This window comes from Lactuca virosa, chromosome 7, assembly GCF_052849685.1.
Source record: "Lactuca virosa cultivar CGN04683 chromosome 7, Lactuca_virosa_CGN04683_v6, whole genome shotgun sequence".
Classification (NCBI taxonomy): Eukaryota; Viridiplantae; Streptophyta; class Magnoliopsida; order Asterales; family Asteraceae; genus Lactuca; species Lactuca virosa.
In genome coordinates this window covers 249,330,759-249,351,201 of record NC_136432.1, presented here as the reverse complement: position 1 = coordinate 249,351,201, position 20,443 = coordinate 249,330,759, and positions in this window count along the sequence as shown.

Here is a 20,443-nt window from a genome sequence, read left to right as displayed (position 1 = left end):
TGAATATTTGCGTCTCTTGGGTACCTGAATGATTGCTTAAATTTGTTTGTTTCAAATGATGATATGATAATTTTCATATCACTGTATGCTTTTGGTGATATATTCATATCACTGTATGCTTTTGGTGATATATTCATATCACTGTATGCTTTTGGTGATATATTCATATCACTGTATGCTTTTGGTGATATATTCATATCACTGCATACTTTATCATTGTTTACTTCAGATGGTACTTTCATACCATTGTATGCTTTAGTAATGTATATTCCAGATAGGTTAGATATGAGATTTCCCTCAAGTTCTAATTCTAATAATACTTTTTCCATAGGATTATATACCTGCATCTGAATCAGAATCAGTTGTATATGCATAAATATCTATATCTGAATTTATATCTGAATCTTCTATGGGTTCGTATCCAAGGTCGTATGCAATTTTTAATATATTTGTTTCTTTTTCTTTTTTAGTCTTTTTTGGGCATTCATAAGCTTTGTGTCCTTCTTCTTGACATATCCAACATTTACAGTCTTTTTTATTTGATGGACAATAATTTGTTTTGGATTGATATTTTTGTTTATATTGTTTTCTATTTCGGAAATATTTTCTTTCCCCTTGTTTATAATATTCTTTATATTTGGGTTTATAAGTTTGTTTTCTCCAAATTTTCTTTTTACTTTTTTGTTTTTCTTTACAACCATACTGATTTACTTTATTAGAAAGGATGTCACAACATAAATCTATTTTTGCATCTTGTGTTGTTTTTTGTTCTAAACATTTTTTCTGCATCCATGCTTTTAATATACTTATTCGTGCTCCTAGAGTGTCTGTAATTTTATTTTGTTGTAATGCTTCTTGGAAATCTTTTATTACACTTTGGCTGACTGATGATGGTAGTTTTTGATAGAACATATCTAACGCTGCCTTTTTTCTAGTGGGATCTAAATTATAATAATGTTCGGAATATTCGCATATAAATGGTTCTAGATAACACATATTACAAATTCGTAAATTAGTTAGATGCCATAATGATTCTAATTGAAAAGCTTCTTTTGATATTTTATCTTCAATTTGTTTTCCTATGAATTTCTGAATAAGACGGCTTAATACATTTTTAAATGTTTCCATAGCATCAGTGGTGGCTATCATCATCGTTTCAGTTTCATTAAGAGATGAAAGAAAACGATATGCGTTACCTTGTGTTTTATGAATGATATAATTAATAAAATGTTTTGGGTGTAAATTTCTTAATTCTTCGGTTAACTGAATTTGTACTCCCATTTTATTACTCCATTCTTGAATTTTTGCTTCAGGATTTTGGTCACAATCAATAAAAAGAATATCTGAATTTGTTGGAAATGTAAATAACTTAGGTATGTATTGAGGAGGTATTTTTTCCCATTTATTTTGTTTATTTTTAACCATTCCTTGTCTATATAAAAAAATTTCTTCTAATGAAGGTGATCCATAAATATATTGACTTTGATAATCATCTTCAACATATGATTGTTTTCGTTTTAATCCAAAATTGTTTTGTGAATCTCTATATGGATTTGAATAAGGGTTTTCATCATCTGAAGAAAAATCATATATTACTTCTGCGTCATTATTATCTGAATTATTTTCTATTTCTATATTATTTTCTTGAGTTTCAGATGGTATTTCTAATGCTGCAAATAATTTAGTCAGTGTTTCTACTTTTTCTTGTAAAGTTTCCATATATAAAATTTTTTGTTTCTTTTCCTTAGTGAAGTAGTTATTATTAATGCTTTTTCTATTTTTTAAACATATTTAACAAATTAATTTTGTTATCTTGTTTTCAAGGTTTTTTATTTGTTCTTGTTTCCATTTGATACTATTATTTATTATATGTATTGCTTCAATATTGGATATACAATTTATTATTGATATGTTAGAATCTATTTTTAAATCTAAAAGAAATTTTTTAGATTGTTTCAATGTTTTACGGAAAAATTTTAATTCTTGTTTATTTGTATCTAGGCTTGAAAAACGCATGATTATAATTTTATAATAATAATAGTTTAGTTTCGTTTTAGATTTAAAGTTACGATTAAAATTTATTTAAAAATAGTAGTGGTAATTATAATAATGTTTAAAAGACATACGTTTTAAAATACAAATAGTTTTGTTTTTAGACGACGTATTTGCTTGTAACGGATTTTAATACTAGTTCTTATGAAATATCTAACATCATGAATATGGTTATTGTTTAAATTCGTACATTGATTATTAGGTTTGTAAGAATCCTTGAGATTTTTCTTAGAATTATTTATAGATTCTTGGATTTGCTGTATTCTTAAAATAATATTTTTATTAGGAATACAATTCATCAGAATTTTGTTAGACATAAATATATATATTTCAAGTATGAATTTGATTAATTTGATTATTAAGAACGAGTATTATTTTAATAAAAATTTCAAATTTTGTAGAATTAATAGTTAAAACAACTCGAAATGATACTATCATTAAGAAATAAAAGTAATCTAACAATTGAAAATATCTTGAGACATATTTATGGTATTAAGTCTTCTTACGATAAATATTTTAATTGTTGATAACTTTTTTTAAATATGAATATTTAGAAACAATGGTTATTCATTATTATGTTTATGATGTTTATCATGTTTATGATGCTGCATATATTCTTATTAACGATAGATTGAATATGCAAACTAATAATAAGAATAATAAGAACGTTACTTAGCTCTGATACCAAATTGAAAAACATGACGGAATTAATATAATTAGGATAGAATTGTACCTGAAAGATTTGTCGGAATGGATTGACGATGGATTGGATGAATATGATATGATTATATTGGATATGTTTGGATAGGTTTCTGCTATTCAGAAATAGAAAACTATTTCAACAGAAGAAGATTGAGAACAACTCAAATCTATATCACAAATCACTCTGCTTTATTCACTAAGGGCAAAGCCCTTTATATAGGCTCCAAAGAGCTAATTACACACAGAATCTTTACATTATTGCAATCGTTTGATTGCAAGAAGACAAACTACTTTACATAAGACTTTATGTCACATATATAATAATACTACACACTTATAAATGTTACCGACACTTTTACATAATTAAATAAAGACAAGCTATAATCGTTATTTTCAACAATGTGTCTTCTTTAATAATTCTTTCTTATGTCATGCCTTACGTCATTCCTCCAATTGAAAAACATGACGGAATTAATATAATTAGGATAGAATTGTACCTGAATGATGCGTCGTAATGATCTGATGATAGATTGTTTGGGTATGATACGATTATATTGGATATGCTTGGATAGGGTTCTGCTATTCAGAAATAGAAAACTATTTCAACAGAAGAAGATTGAGAACAACTCAAATCTTTATCACAAATCACTCTACTTTATTCACTAAGGGAAAAGCCCTTTATATAGGCTCCAAAGAGCTAATTACACACAGAATCTTTACATTATTGCAATCGTTTGATTGCAAGAAGACAAACTACTTTACATAAGACTTTATGTCACATATATAATAATACTACACACTTATAAATGTTACCGACACTTTTACATAATTAAATAAAGACAAGCTATAATCGTTATTTTCAACAATGTGTCTTCTTTAATAATTCTTTCTTATGTCATGCCTTACGTCATTCCTCCCGCCTTCGAAAAGACATGTATGTATGACGTTAATCCTCCATGAATGGTGTCTCTTCTATATTTTCTGAACAATGACTGCAACTGTGTCTTGGTGCATGCATAATATGTTTACAAAGTTGTTTTTTGATATTAGCAGGTAATTCAGCCAATTGATGAGAAAATTTTTCGAAAGGTTGTTCGAATGTTTCAATTGCTTTTACTGCTTCCGGAGTGATTTCACTGTCTGTTAAAGAATAGATGATGAAGGTTTTACTTGCATAATTAACTCTGATTCTTGACTTTTGATCTTTACCATTGCCTATGCGTGATGATGCTAAATAAACACCGGCGAGTGCAAAAATTAAATGATCTTGTGTTGGTGATTCACGGGGTAGATCATCTTCTGTTGGTTTTGAGCCGTTGCTTATTCCCATGTTTGCAAAAGTAATATTTGGGACAATTAGTTGAGATTCTTCGTCAAAAATTGGGTAGCTAGAATGCATTTTGATGAATAATCCTCTTTCCTGTTTTGTAAAGCGTATTTTATAATTTCTGATGATAGTTTGCACAGCAGAAGGGAATTCGCTGATGCAGTGTAGGTTGGTGCCTTCTAGATAGATGGTGTCGATGAACCCATGAATAAAATAATCCCATAAAGTCATAGGATCTGATAAGTCGGCTAAGAAGACTGCTTTAGGACCTGGTCGTCTGGCTACTGGGTAAAAGCCCATCAGAGAATGGACTTCGGGGTATGAGATTAGGCTGTCCCATAATTCGGCAAATTTTTTGGCAGATGGTTTTTTCATGGATTCTTTTTCTTTGGTTGATAGGATGGATTCAAGGGCAATTTTTGCATTTAATTGGTTAAGAGATCTTGGGATGGATACAGGTTTTTGTGGTGTAAAACTGGATATAGGTTTTTGTGATGTTAGGAGAACTGTTTTTGAACATTCGACGTTATCTTTTATTACTGCTTTGTATGCTTCGTTGTATGCGGCTTCTGCTTCATTTTTTGTTTTGTAACTTTTGTGAATAATATTTCTTCCAAGAATATATGAACTGGCGATTCCCCAATTGTCATATACTCCTTTGTTTTCTCCGTTGAAAATCACGTACCATTTCTTTATATTTTGATCTGCTTGAAGTGGTGGATATTCTTCTGGATTTTGTGTTATAGGTTGTTTTTCTGACTTGAGCATTGTTTGTGGCTGACTATCATCGGATGAAATTTCTTGAATGTCTTCTTTTGGTTGCTTCGTTGTTGAACTGCTAGCTGCTTCTTCTTTAGGTACTGATTGAGATGATAAGATTTGTATTGTTTGTCATAGTTGTTCTTTTTCTCGTCTGACTGCTTCGAGTTGTCTGACTGATGATGCTTCTTGATCTTCTTTCTGTTTAAACTCGTGTTTGATTTGTTTCATGATTGCTTCCATTTCGATATATCTGTTGATTGAATATTTGTGTCTCTTGGGTACCTGAATGATTGCTTAAATTTGTTTGTTTCAAATGATGATATGATAATTTTCATATCACTGTATGCTTTTGGTGATATATTCATATCACTGTATGCTTTTGGTGATATATTCATATAACTGTATACTTTATCATTGTTTACTTCAGATGGTACTTTCATACCATTGTATGCTTTAGTAATGTATATTCCAGATAGGTTAGATATGAGGTTTCCCTCAAGTTCTAATTCTAATAATACTTTTTCCATAGGATTATGTACCTGCATCTGAATCAGAATCAGCTGTATATGCATAAATATCTATATCTGAATTTATATCTGAATCTTCTATGGGTTCGTATCCAAGGTCGTATACAATTTTTAATATATTTGTTTCTTTTTCTTTTTTAGTCTTTTTTGGGCATTCATAAGTTTTGTGTCCTTCTTCTTGACATATCCAACATTTACAGTCTTTTTTATTTGATGGGCAATAATTTGTTTTGGATTGATATTTTTGTTTATATTGTTTTCTATTTCGAAAATATTTTTTTCCCCTTGTTTATAATATTCTTTATATTTGGGTTTATAAGTTTGTTTTTTCCAAATTTTCTTTTTACTTTTTTGTTTTTCTTTACAACCATACTGATTTACTTTATTAGAAAGGATGTCACAACATAAATCTATTTTTGCATCTTGTGTTGTTTTTTGTTCTAAACATTTTTTCTGCATCCATGCTTTTAATATACTTATTCGTGCTCCTAGAGTGTCTGCAATTTTATTTTGTTGTAATGCTTCTTGGAAATCTTTTATTACACTTTGGCTTACTGATGATGGTAGTTTTTGATAGAACATATCTAACGCTGCCTTTTTTCTAGTGGGATCTAAATTATAATAATGTTCGGAATATTCGCATATAAATGGTTCTAGATAACACATATTACAAATTCGTAAATTAGTTAGATGCCATAATGATTCTAATTGAAAAGCTTCTTTTGATATTTTATCTTCAATTTGTTTTCCTATGAATTCCTGAATAAGACGGCTTAATACATTTTTAAATGTTTCCATAGCATCAGTGGTGGCTATCATCATCGTTTCAGTTTCATCAAGAGATGAAAGAAAACGATATGCGTTACCTTGTGTTTTATGAATGATATAATTAAGAAAATGTTTTGGGTGTAAATTTCTTAATTCTTCGGTTAACTGAATTTGTACTCCCATTTTATTACTCCATTCTTGAATTTTTGCTTCAGGATTTTGGTCACAATCAATAAAAAGAATATCTGAATTTGTTGGAAATGTAAATAACTTAGGTATGTATTGAGGATGTATTTTTTCCCATTTATTTTGTTTATTTTTAACCATTCCTTGTCTATATAAAAAAATTTCTTCTAATGAAGGTGGTTCATAAATATATTGACTTTGATAATCATCTTCAACATATGATTGTTTTCGTTTTAATCCAAAATTGTTTTGTGAATCTCTATATGGATTTGAATAAGGGTTTTCATCATCTGAAGAAAAATCATATATTACTTCTGCGTCATTATTATCTGAATTATTTTTTATTTCTATATTATTTTCTTGAGTTTCAGATGGTATTTCTAATGCTGCAAATAATTTAGTCAGTGTTTCTACTTTTTCTTGTAAAGTTTCCATATATAAAATTTTTTGTTTCTTTTCCTTAGTGAAGTAGTTATTATTAATGCTTTTTCTATTTTTTAAACATATTTAACAAATTAATTTTGTTATCTTGTTTTCAAGGTTTTTTATTTGTTCTTGTTTCCATTTGATACTATTATTTATTATATGTATTGCTTCAATATTGGATATACAATTTATTATTGATATGTTAGAATCTATTTTTAAATCTAAAAGAAATTTTTTAGATTGTTTCAATGTTTTACGGAAAAATTTTAATTCTTGTTTATTTGTATCTAGGCTTGAAAAACTCATGATTATAATTTTATAATAATAATAGTTTAGTTTCGTTTTAGATTTAAAGTTACGATTAAAATTTATTTAAAAATAGTAGTGGTAATTATAATAATGTTTAAAAGACATACGTTTTAAAATACAAATAGTTTTGTTTTTAGACGACGTATTTGCTTGTAACGGATTTTAATACTAGTTCTTATGAAATATCTAACATCATGAATATGGTTATTGTTTAAAATCGTACCTTGATTATTAGGTTTGTAAGAATCCTTGAGATTTTTCTTAGAATTATTTATAGATTCTTGGATTTGCTGTATTCTTAAAATAATATTTTTATTAGGAATACAATTCATTAGAATTTTGTTAGACATAAATATATATATTTCAAGCATGAATTTGATTAATTTGATTATTAAGAACGAGTATTATTTTAATAAAAATTTCAAATTTTGTAGAATTAATAGTTAAAACAACTCGAAATGATACTATCATTAAGAAATAAAAGTAATCTAACAATTGAAAATATCTTGAGACATATTTATGATATTAAGTCTTCTTACGATAAATATTTTAATTGTTGATAACTTTTTTTAAATATGAATATTTAGAAACAATGGTTATTCATTATTATGTTTATGATGCTTATCATGTTTATGATGCTGCATATATTCTTATTAACGATAGATTGAATATGCAAACTAATAATAAGAATAATAAGAACGTTACTTAGCTCTGATACCAAATTGAAAAACATGACGGAATTAATATAATTAGGATAGAATTGTACCTGAATGATGCGTCGGAATGGATTGACGATGGATTGGATGAATATGATATGATTATATTGGATATGTTTGGATAGGGTTCTGCTATTCAGAAATAGAAAACTATTTCAACAGAAGAAGATTGAGAACAACTCAAATCTATATCACAAATCACTCTGCTTTATTCACTAAGGGCAAAGCCCTTTATATAGGCTCCAAAGAGCTAATTACACACGAAATCTTTACATTATTGCAATCGTTTGATTGCAAGAAGACAAACTACTTTACATAAGACTTTATGTCACATATATAATAATACTACACACTTATAAATGTTACCGACACTTTTACATAATTAAATAAAGACAAGCTATAATCGTTATTTTCAACAATGTGTCTTCTTTAATAATTCTTTCTTATGTCATGCCTTACGTCATTCCTACATTATTGAAAATAACGATTATATGTAATTTGTCATTATGTAAAAGTGTCGGTAACATTAATAAGTGTGTAGTATTATTATATATGTGACATAAAGTCTTATGTAAAGTAGTTTGTCTTCTTGCAATCAAACGATTGCAATAATGTAAAGATTCCGTGTGTAATTAGCTCATTGGAGCCTATATAAAGGGCTTTGCCCTTAGTAAATAAAGCAGAGTGATTTGTGATATAGATTTGAGTTGTTCTCAATCTTCTTCTGTTGAAATAGTTTTCTATTTCTGAATAGCAGAACCCTATCCAAACATATCCAATATAATCATATCATACCCAAACAATCTATCATCAGATCATTACGACGCATCATTCAGGTACAATTCTATCCTAATTATATTAATTCCGTCATGTTTTTCAATTTGTCATTCAGGTACAATTCTATCCGAATTATATTAATTCCGTCATGTTTTTCAATTTGGTATCAGAGCTAAGTAACGTTCTTATTATTCTTATTATTAGTTTGCATATTCAATCTATCGTTAATAAGAATTGTACCTGAATGATGCGTCGTAATGATCTGATGATAGATTGTTTGGGTATGATATGATTATATTGGATATGTTTGGATACATCTGTATCAGTGTATGCTTTTGGTGATATTTTCATATCACTGTATACTTTATTATTGTTTACTTCGGATGGTATTTTCATACCAGTGTATGCTTTATCATTGTATACTTTTGATGAGTTAAATATGAGGTTTCCCTCACTATCTAAACCCAATAATACCTTTCCACGTATAATTGCTTTTAGGCATCCTGCCCAAGTGTCTTGTGATGCATCTGTTTCTACAATTAGGAAATCGTCGATTTTTGCATTATATAAAGTAGGGAGAACTTGAATTTTTTGTTTTATATTTTGTACCAAAATAGTATCTGTATTGGTCCAAGACCAAGGTATTTTTTCTGATATTTTCTTTTGTAAAACGTTTCTTTCTTTCGCTAAATTTTTCAAAAATCCTTGTTCTGCAATATAATTTAAACAACCAAGAAATCGTTGTATTTGTTTTCTATTTTCAAGTTTATCAGGAAACATATTTAATTTTTCTCGTATATTGTCTGTTAATGATAATTGACCATTTTCTCCAATTTTTAAACCGAGATATTCAACTGTAGATTGAAAAAGTTTTGATTTCTTTTTTGATAAAACTAAACCCTTTTCTTTAATTCTTTGTAAAACCTTGATGACTGCGTCAATGTGTGTTTGTTCATTTCCTTTTGTAAAAACAATTATATCATCAATATATGCAAGACAAATATGATCTAAACCATTTAGAGTTTCATCCATGAATCGCTGATATATTGCTGGTGCCTGTTTTAAGCCGAATGGAAGGACATTCCATTCATAATGCTTCTGAGGAGGACATGAAAAAGCGGTTAGTGGTTTCGTATTTTCATGTAAGCGTAATTGCCAATATCCGGATTTTGCATCAAATGTACTAAAATGTGTATTTCCTTTTATTTTTTCTAAAATATATTCTTTTCGTGGTAATTTATATGAATCTCCTATAGTAGCATCATTCATCTTTTTATAATTAATTACCATTCTTCGTTTGCCTCGTTTTATTTCATTATTATTTTCTACATAGAATGCAGGTGCAGAATGAGGACTCGTGCTAGGTCGAATGATTCCTTTTTCTAATAGTTCAGTGCATTCCTGTTTGAATTCAGAAACATCTTTTATATTGTATGGAATTTTATTTGCAACATTAATTTCATCATTAGGGTTTTTTAATAATATTATTATTTCTTGATTATTTCTATTTTTTAAATGATCTAGTGGATTTTCGCTGCATACTTCTTCAAGTTGTTTTTCAGCAATTTCTTTAGCAAATGTTAGTAATATGCGTAATTGAAAGCCAACCTCTTGTTTGATTATTTTAATAAGATCATAATGTTTGATAATTGCAGTTTTTATAATACCTTTTGTTGGATGATTGAGACTTATATCGTCATTTGTTTGTATAAATGGTTGATATAATTTAAGGAAATTATTTCCTATAACTAAATCTATTCCTGAATCATGTTGATATATAGTTGGAGTTTTAAATGGTGTTTTTTCAATTACTATATCTATGTCTCTTCCTACGAACCAAATTTTGTGAATTGATTTATCAGCAATTGTTATTTTTAATGGTTTTTCTAATTTTTCCCAATTTTTTAATATTTTTTTTTGTTCCAAAACATAAAGTAGCCCATGTATCTATATATGAAACTAATTCTTTATCTTGTATTTTGGTTGTAATAAAGGTACTGTTTGGGTTAATATTTGTTTTTCTTTTACTCATTTTAGGATTAGTTTATAAATTTTATATTAGCAAGTTGTGTTTGTTAGAGTGGTTGAAACATTGCGTATTGTTTTTAGATTTCGATTTTGTGATTTTTTGTATTTCTTAATTCCTTCTTGTAATCTAGATATATCTTTTTTAATTGATTATTATATTCTTTATTTACTGATTGTAATTTTAATAAATAGTTTTCTTCATATGATAAAGCATTTTCTAAATGTTTTATGGTATTAGAGATATTAGAATTTATTTTCCAGTGGTTTTTTAATATATTAGTCCAAAGCATGTTATCTTTTGAAGAATTTATTTGTACTTTTGAATTCATTTTTTAATTGGATTGTTAATATTTTTTTATTAATTTTTACTAGTATGATTTTTGTTTTTATAAATTAGTTTGTGTACTTCAGAATATTCTGTGGATTTATATAAATCTTTCCATAATTTTTTAAGTAAATTAACTTTATATCTATTATCGTAGTTGCAATGTATTTGGGTTTTATTACCCATAATTTTTATTTTACCATGTGAAAGGTCGTTTAATAGTAAGTGGTTTTTCTTTAAGTAGTTGTTTTTCATTTAGTGGTTCTTCTTTGATTGTTTTTATTATTTTTAAATATTTTTCAAGTAGATTTTTCTGTTGAGTTAAATTCTGTAATAATTCAGGAATTTGTTTTAATACAATTAAACTTTCTACTTCTATAATATTATTTAATTTTTGACTAATTATGTTTAATTTTTCTCCTACTGATTTATCTTCTTCAGGGTTAAGACCGATGTTATATATTGTTCCTTGTGGTAAATTTTGCGGTATTTCTATAATCATTTCTTTATCTGGTATACATGGTTTTGTATTTTGATATGATCCTTCAAGTGTTTTAAAATATTTTAGGGAATTACTAGATGATTCTGTCATATTCTTAAACTTAATGATCTAATCATTTCTTTAATATCTTCTAGCTTTTCATCGTTATTTTCATTAGATGTTGGAGGCTGACATTCTGAAATAGAAGATCTACCTATTATAGTTGAAAATGGAGGTTCTATAATTGGACTTCTTTTTATTAACGGAGTAGTTATTATTGGTTGAAAATTAGTTTCATTGAATATTCTATTATTAGTCATATTTGGTGATTCAAGGGATAATAAAGGGATAAATAATTTATCTATATAAATTCTATCTTCTGTTTTAAATGTAATACTATGATGAGAATTTGTTAATGCATAATTTATTTGATATGTAATAGTAAATGGATGATTACATTTTATCATAAAATTTTGTCTTAATAATTTATATCGTACAGTAATACTATTGCTTAAATTTTTATCTTTAAGACTTAATCCTAATTGAATATTAATATCAAATTTTATTTTTCCTTCAATTAAATTACCTTCTCCTTTTGCAATAATACTTTCTTGGTTATTAATTATACGATCATCTCTGATTTCTAATTCTATTGGTGTATTTAAATTACTTACAGTACTTTTTAAGATTATTTGAATAGTTGATATATGAATATAAGCAATTTTTATTCTATCTGTTTCTTTAATATGAGATAATCTATTTCTAATTTGTTGTTTATTTATTATGGGTATAGTAATATTTCCTTGAGTTAATTCTATAGGTATTGCTTGTTCTCCTATAATTTTTCCATAATATATAATATTTTTTCTAGAAAAGAAATTTTTAAATGTGTTATGTCTAAAATTGTGTCTTTCGGATAGTGTGAAATTTGATTTTCTTATAGCGTCTTTATTGATGTTATTTTTATTAATTAAAGCATCAAAAGTGTATCCAGATTCATTTTCTTCGTTATTAATAACTATTGTTGAGTTTTGTATTTCTTGAGACATTTTTATAGTATTAAATCTTCTTTCGATAAATATTTTAATTGTTGATAATTTTTTTGAAATATGAATATTTAAAAACAATGGTTATTTATTATCATGTTTATGATGTTTATGATGTTTATGATGTTTATCATGTTTATGATGCTGCATATGCATATATTCTTATTAACGATAGATTGAATATGCAAACTAATAATAAGAATAATAAGAACGTTACTTAGCTTTGATACCAAATTGAAAAACATGACGGAATTAATATAATTAGGATAGAATTGTACCTGAATGATGCGTCGTAATGATCTGATGATAGATTGTTTGGGTATGATATGATTATATTGGATATGTTTGGATAGGGTTCTGCTATTCAGAAATAGAAAACTATTTCAACAGAAGAAGATTGAGAACAACTCAAATCTATATCACAAATCACTCTGCTTTATTCACTAAGGGCAAAGCCCTTTATATAGGCTCCAAAGAGCTAATTACACACGGAATCTTTACATTATTGCAATCGTTTGATTGCAAGAAGACAAACTACTTTACATAAGACTTTATGTCACATATATAATAATACTACACACTTATTAATGTTACCGACACTTTTACATAATGACAAATTACATATAATCGTTATTTTCAATAATGTATGTCTTTGATATCTTCTCAATAATATCTTAATATCTTCAATATTCCTCCCGCCTTCAAAATGACATATTTGTAAATAATGTTTGCTTCCGTCATGGCTGATGTGGCTTCCATTCTCTTGTTAATGTATCCGCTATATGATTGTTGGTGCTTTTAATATACTTGAGGTATGGATGAAATTGATGTAGTTGTAATTGCCATCGAATTAATCGTCCTCGACAATAATCTTCTTGTAACTTATATCGCCAAAAACCAAGTAAATACTTGGAATCTGTGCGTAATTCAAATCTGGTTTGGAGTAGCTCAACTTTCCATTTTTTCAATGTTCTGAGACATGCTAGTGTTTCTCGTTCATGTGTGCTGTAATTTTGCTCCGTTTGGGAAAATGTTCCCGATATATACTTGCATAGTTTTTGCTCGTATTTATCTGTTTTTAATACTTCAGATGATACATCTGTATCAGTGTATGCTTTTGGTGATATTTTCATATCACTGTATACTTTATTATTGTTTACTTCGGATGGTATTTTCATACCAGTGTATGCTTTATCATTGTATACTTTTGATGAGTTAGATATGAGGTTTCCCTGACTATCTAAACCCAATAATACCTTTCCACGTATAATTGCTTTTAGGCATCCTGCCCAAGTGTCTTGTGATGCATCTGTTTCTACAATTAGGAAATCGTCGATTTTTGCATTATATAAAGTAGTGAGAACTTTAATTTTTTGTTTTATATTTTGTACCAAAATAGTATCTGTATTGGTCCAAGACCAAGGTATTTTTTCTGATATTTTCTTTTGTAAAACTTTTCTTTCTTTCGCTAAAATTTTCAAAAATCCTTGTTCTGCAATATAATTTAAACAACCAAGAAATCGTTGTATTTGTTTTCTATTTTCAAGTTTATCAGGAAACATATTTAATTTTTCTCGTATATTGTCTGTTAATGATAATTGACCATTTTCTCCAATTTTTAAACCGAGATATTCAACTGTAGATTGAAAAAGTTTTGATTTCTTTTTTGATAAAACTAAACCCTTTTCTTTAATTCTTTGTAAAACCTTGATGACTGCGTCAATGTGTGTTTGTTCATTTCCTTTTGTAAAAACAATTATATCATCAATATATGCAAGACAAATATGATCTAAACCATTTAGAGTTTCATCCATGAATCGCTGATATATTGCTGGTGCCTGTTTTAAGCCGAATGGAAGGACATTCCATTCATAATGCTTCTGAGGAGGACATGAAAAAGCGGTTAGTGGTTTCGCATTTTCATGTAAGCGTAATTGCCAATATCCGGATTTTGCATCAAATGTACTAAAATGTGTATTTCCTTTTATTTTTTCTAAAATATATTCTTTTCGTGGTAATTTATATGAATCTCCTATAGTAGCATCATTCATCTTTTTATAATTAATTACCATTCTTCGTTTGCCTCGTTTTATTTCATTATTATTTTCTACATAGAATGCAGGTGCAGAATGAGGACTCGTGCTAGGTCGAATGATTCCTTTTTCTAATAGTTCAGTGCATTCCTGTTTGAATTCAGAAACATCTTTTATACTGTATGGAATTTTATTTGGAACATTAATTTCATCATTAGGGTTTTTTAATAATATTATTATTTCTTGATTATTTCTATTTTTTAAATGATCTAGTGGATTTTCGCTGCATACTTCTTCAAGTTGTTTTTCAGCAATTTCTTTAGCAAATGTTAGTAATATGCGTAATTGAAAGCCAACCTCTTGTTTGATTATTTTAATAAGATCATAATGTTTGATAATTGCAGTTTTTATAATACCTTTTGTTGGATGATTGAGACTTATATCGTCATTTGTTTGTATAAATGGTTGATATAATTTAAGGAAATTATTTCCTATAACTAAATCTATTCCTGAATCATGTTGATATATAGTTGGAGTTTTAAATGATGTTTTTTCAATTACTATATCTATGTCTCTTCCTACGAACCAAATTTTGTGAATTGATTTATCAGCAATTGTTATTTTTAATGGTTTTTCTAATTTTTCCCAATTTTTTAATATCTTTTTTCTTCCAAAACATAAAGTAGCCCATGTATCTATATATGAAACTAATTCTTTATCTTGTATTTTGGTTGTAATAAAGGTACTGTTTGGGTTAATATTTGTTTTTCTTTTACTCATTTTAGGATTAGTTTATAAATTTTATATTAGCAAGTTGTGTTTGTTAGAGTGGTTGAAACATTGCGTATTGTTTTTAGATTTCGATTTTGTGATTTTTTGTATTTCTTAATTCCTTCTTGTAATGTAGATATCTTTTTTAATTGATTATTATATTCTTTATTTACTGGTTGTAATTTTAATAAATAGTTTTCTTCATATGATAAAGCATTTTCTAAATGTTTTATGGTATTAGAGATATTAGAATTTATTTTCCAGTGGTTTTTTAATATATTAGTCCAAAGCATGTTATCTTTTGAAGAATTTATTTGTACTTTTGAATTCATTTTTTAATTGGATTGTTAATATTTTTTATTAATTTTTACTAGTATGATTTTTGTTTTTATAAATTAGTTTGTGTACTTCAGAATATTCTGTGGATTTATATAAATCTTTCCATAATTTTTTAAGTAAATTAACTTTATATCTATTATCGTAGTTGCAGTGTATTTGGGTTTTATTACCCATAATTTTTATGACATAAGAAAGAATTATTAAAGAAGACGCATTGTTGAAAATAACGATTATAGCTTGTCTTTATTTAATTATGTAAAAGTGTCGGTAACATTTATAAGTGTGTAGTATTATTATATATGTGACATAAAGTCTTATGTAAAGTAGTTTGTCTTTTTGCAATCAAACGATTGCAATAATGTAAAGATTCCGTGTGTAATTAGCTCTTTGTAGCCTATATAAAGGGCTTTGCCCTGAGTGAATAAAGCAGAGTGATTTGTGATAAAGATTTGAGTTGTTCTCAATCTTCTTATGTTGAAATAGTTTTCTATTTCTGAATAGCAGAACCTTATCCAAACATATCCAATATAATCATATCATATTCATCCAATCCATCGTCAATCCATTCCGACGCATCGTTCAGGTACAATTCTATTCTAATTATATTTATTCCGTCATGTTTTTCAATTTGGTATCAGAGCTAAGTAACGTTCTTATTATTCTTATTATTAGTTTGCATATTCAATCTATCGTTAATAAGAATATATGCAGCATCATAAACATGATAAGCATCATAAACATAATAATGAATAACCATTGTTTCTAAATATTCATATTTAAAAAAAGTTATCAACAATTAAAATATTTATCGTAAGAAGACTTAATACCATAAATATGTCTCAAGATATTTTCAATTGTTAGATTACTTTTATTTCTTAATGATAGTATCATTTCGAGTTGTTTTAACTATTAATTTTACAAAATTTGAAATTTTTATTAAAATAATACTCGTTCTTAATAATCAAATTAATCAAATTCATGCTTGAAATATATATATTTATGTCTAATAAAATTCTGATGAATTGTATTCCTAATAAAAATATTATTTTAAGAATACAGCAAATCCAAGAATCTATAAATAATTTTAAGAAAAATCTCAAGGATTCTTACAAACCTAATAATCAAGGTACGATTTTAAACAATAACCATATTCATGATGTTAGATATTTCATAAGAACTAGTATTAAAATCCGTTACAAGCAAATACGTCGTCTAAAAACAAAACTATTTGTATTTTAAAACGTATGTCTTTTAAACATTATTATAATTACCACTACTATTTTTAAATAAATTTTAATCGTAACTTTAAATCTAAAACGAAACTAAACTATTATTATTATAAAATTATAATCATGAGTTTTTCAAGCCTAGATACAAATAAACAAGAATTAAAATTTTTCCGTAAAACATTGAAACAATTTAAAAAATTTCTTTGAGATTTGAAAATAGATTCTAACATATCAATAATAAATTGTATATCCAATATTGAAGCAATACATATAATAAATAATAGTATCAAATGAAAACTAGAACAAATAAAAAACCTTGAAAACAAGATAACAAAATTAATTTGTTAAATATGTTTAAAAAATAGAAAAAGCATTAATAATAACTACTTCACTAAGGAAAAGAAACAAAAAATTTTATATATGGAAACTTTAAAAGAAAAAGTAGAAACACTGACTAAATTATTTGCAGTATTAGAAATACCATCTGAAACTCAAGAAAATAATATAGAAATAGAAAATAATTCAGATAATAATGACGCAGAAGTAATATATGATTTTTCTTCAGATGATGAAAACCCTTATTCAAATCCATATAGAGATTCACAAAACAATTTTGGATTAAAACGAAAACAATCATATTTTGAAGATGATTATCAAAGTCAATATATTTATGGACCACCTTCATTAGAAGAAATTTTTTTATATAGACAAGGAATGGTTAAAAATAAACAAAATAAATGGGAAAAAATACCTCCTCAATACATACCTAATTTATTTACATTTCCAACAAATTCAGATATTCTTTTTATTGATTGTGACCAAAATCCTGAAGCAAAAATTCAAGAATGGAGTAATAAAATGGGAGTACAAATTCAGTTAACCGAAGAATTAAGAAATTTACACCCAAAACATTTTCTTAATTATATCATTCATAAAACACAAGGTAACGCATATCGTTTTCTTTCATCTCTTGATGAAACTGAAACGATGATGATAGCCACCACTGATGCTATGGAAACATTTAAAAATGTATTAAGCCGTCTTATTCAGGAATTCATAGGAAAACAAATTGAAGATAAAATATCAAAAGAAGCTTTTCAATTAGAATCATTATGGCATCTAACTAATTTACGAATTTGTAATATGTGTTATCTAGAACCATTTATATGCGAATATTCCGAACATTATTATAATTTAGATCCCACTAGAAAAAAGGCAGCGTTAGATATGTACTATCAAAAACTACCATCATCAGTAAGCCAAAGTGTAATAAAAGATTTCCAAGAAGCATTACAACAAAATAAAATTGCAGACACTCTAGGAGCACGAATAAGTATATTAAAAGCATGGATGCAGAAAAAATGTTTAGAACAAAAAACAACACAAGATGCAAAAATAGATTTATGTTGTGACATCCTTTCTAATAAAGTAAATCAATATGATTGTAAAGAAAAACAAAAAAGTAAAAAGAAAATTTGGAAAAAACAAACTTATAAACCCAAATATAAAGAATATTATAAACAAGGGGAAAGAAAAAATTTCCGAAATAAAAAACAATATAAACAAAAATATCAATCCAAAACAAATTATTGCCCATCAAATAAAAAAGACTGTAAATGTTGGATATGTCAAGAAGAAGGACACAAAGCTTATGAATGCCCAAAAAAGACTAAAAAAGAAAAAGAAACAAATATATTAAAAATTGCATACGACCTTGGATACGAACCCATAGAAGATTCAGATATAAATTCAGATATAGATATTTATGCATATACAACTGATTCTGATTCAGATGCAGGTACATAATCCTATGGAAAAAGTATTATTAGAATTAGAACTTGAGGGAAACCTCATATCTAACCTATCTGGAATATACATTACTAAAGCATACAATGGTATGAAAGTACCATCTGAAGTAAACAATGATAAAGTATACAGTGATATGAATATATCACCAAAAGCATACAGTGATATGAATATATCACCAAAAGCATACAGTGATATGAATATATCACCAAAAGCATACAATGATATGAAAATTATTTGAAACAAACAAATTTAAGCAATCATTCAGGTACCCAAGAGACGCAAATATTCAATCAACAGATATATCGAAATGGAAGCAATCATGAAACAAATCAAACACCAGTTCAAACAGAAAGAAGATCAAGATGCATCATTAGTCAGACAACTCGAAGCAGTCAGACGAGAAAAAGAACAACTACGACAAACAATACAAATCTTATCATCTCAATCAGTACCAAAAGAAGAAGCAGCTAGCAGTTCAACAACGAAGCAACCAAAAGAAGACATTCAAGAAATTTCATCCGATGATAGTCAGCCACAAACAATGCTCAAGTCAGAAAAACAACCTATAACACAAAATCCAGAAGAATATCCACCACTTCAAGCAGATCAAAATATAAAGAAATGGTACATGATTTTCAACGGAGAAAACAAAGGAGTATATGACAATTGGGGAATCGCCAGTTCATATATTCTTGGAAGAAATATTATTCACAAAAGTTACAAAACAAAAAATGAAGCAGAAGCCGCATACAACGAAGCATACAAAGCAGTAATAAAAGATAACGTCGAATGTTCAAAAACAGTTCTCCTAACATCACAAAAACCTATATCCAGTTTTACACCACAAAAACCTGTATCCATCCCAAGATCTCTTAACCAATTAAATGCAAAAATTGCCCTTGAATCCATTCTATCAACCAAAGAAAAAGAAGCCATGAAAAAACCATCTGCCAAAAAATTTGCCGAATTATGGGACAGCCAAATCTCATACACCGAAGTCCATTCTCTGATGGGCTTTTACCCAGTAGCCAGACGACCAGGTCCTAAAGCAGTCTTCTTAGCCGACTTATCAGATCCTATGACTTTATGGGATTATTTTATTCATGGGTTCATCGACACCATCTATCTAAAAGGCACCAACCTACACTGCATCAGCGAATTCCCTTCTGCTGTGCAAACTATCATCAGAAATTATAAAATACGCTTTGCAAAACAGAAAAGAGGATTATTCATCAAAATGCATTCTAGCTACCCAATTTTTGACGAAGAATCTCAACTAATTGTCCCAAGTATTACTTTTGCAAACATGGGAATAAGCAACAGCTCAAAACCAACAAAAGATGATCTACCCCGTGAATCACCAACACAAGATCATTTAATTTTTGCACTCGCCGGTGTTTATTTAGCATCATCACGCATAGGCAATGGTAAAGATCAAAAGTCAAGAATCAGAGTGAATTATGCAAGTAAAACCTTCATCATCTATTCTTTAACAGACAGTGAAATCACTCCGGAAGCAGTAAAAGCAACTGAAACATTCGAACAACCTTTCGAAAAATTTTCTCATCAATTGGCTGAATTACCTGCTAATATCAAAAAACAACTTTGTAAACATATTATGCATGCACCAAGACACAGTTGTAGTCATTGTTCAGAAAATACAGAAGAGACACCATTCATGGAGGATTAATGTCATACATACATGTCTTTTCGAAGGCGGGAGGAATGACGTAAGGCATGACATAAGAAAGAATTATTAAAGAAGACACATTGTTGAAAATAACGATTATAGCTTGTCTTTATTTAATTATGTAAAAGTGTCGGTAACAT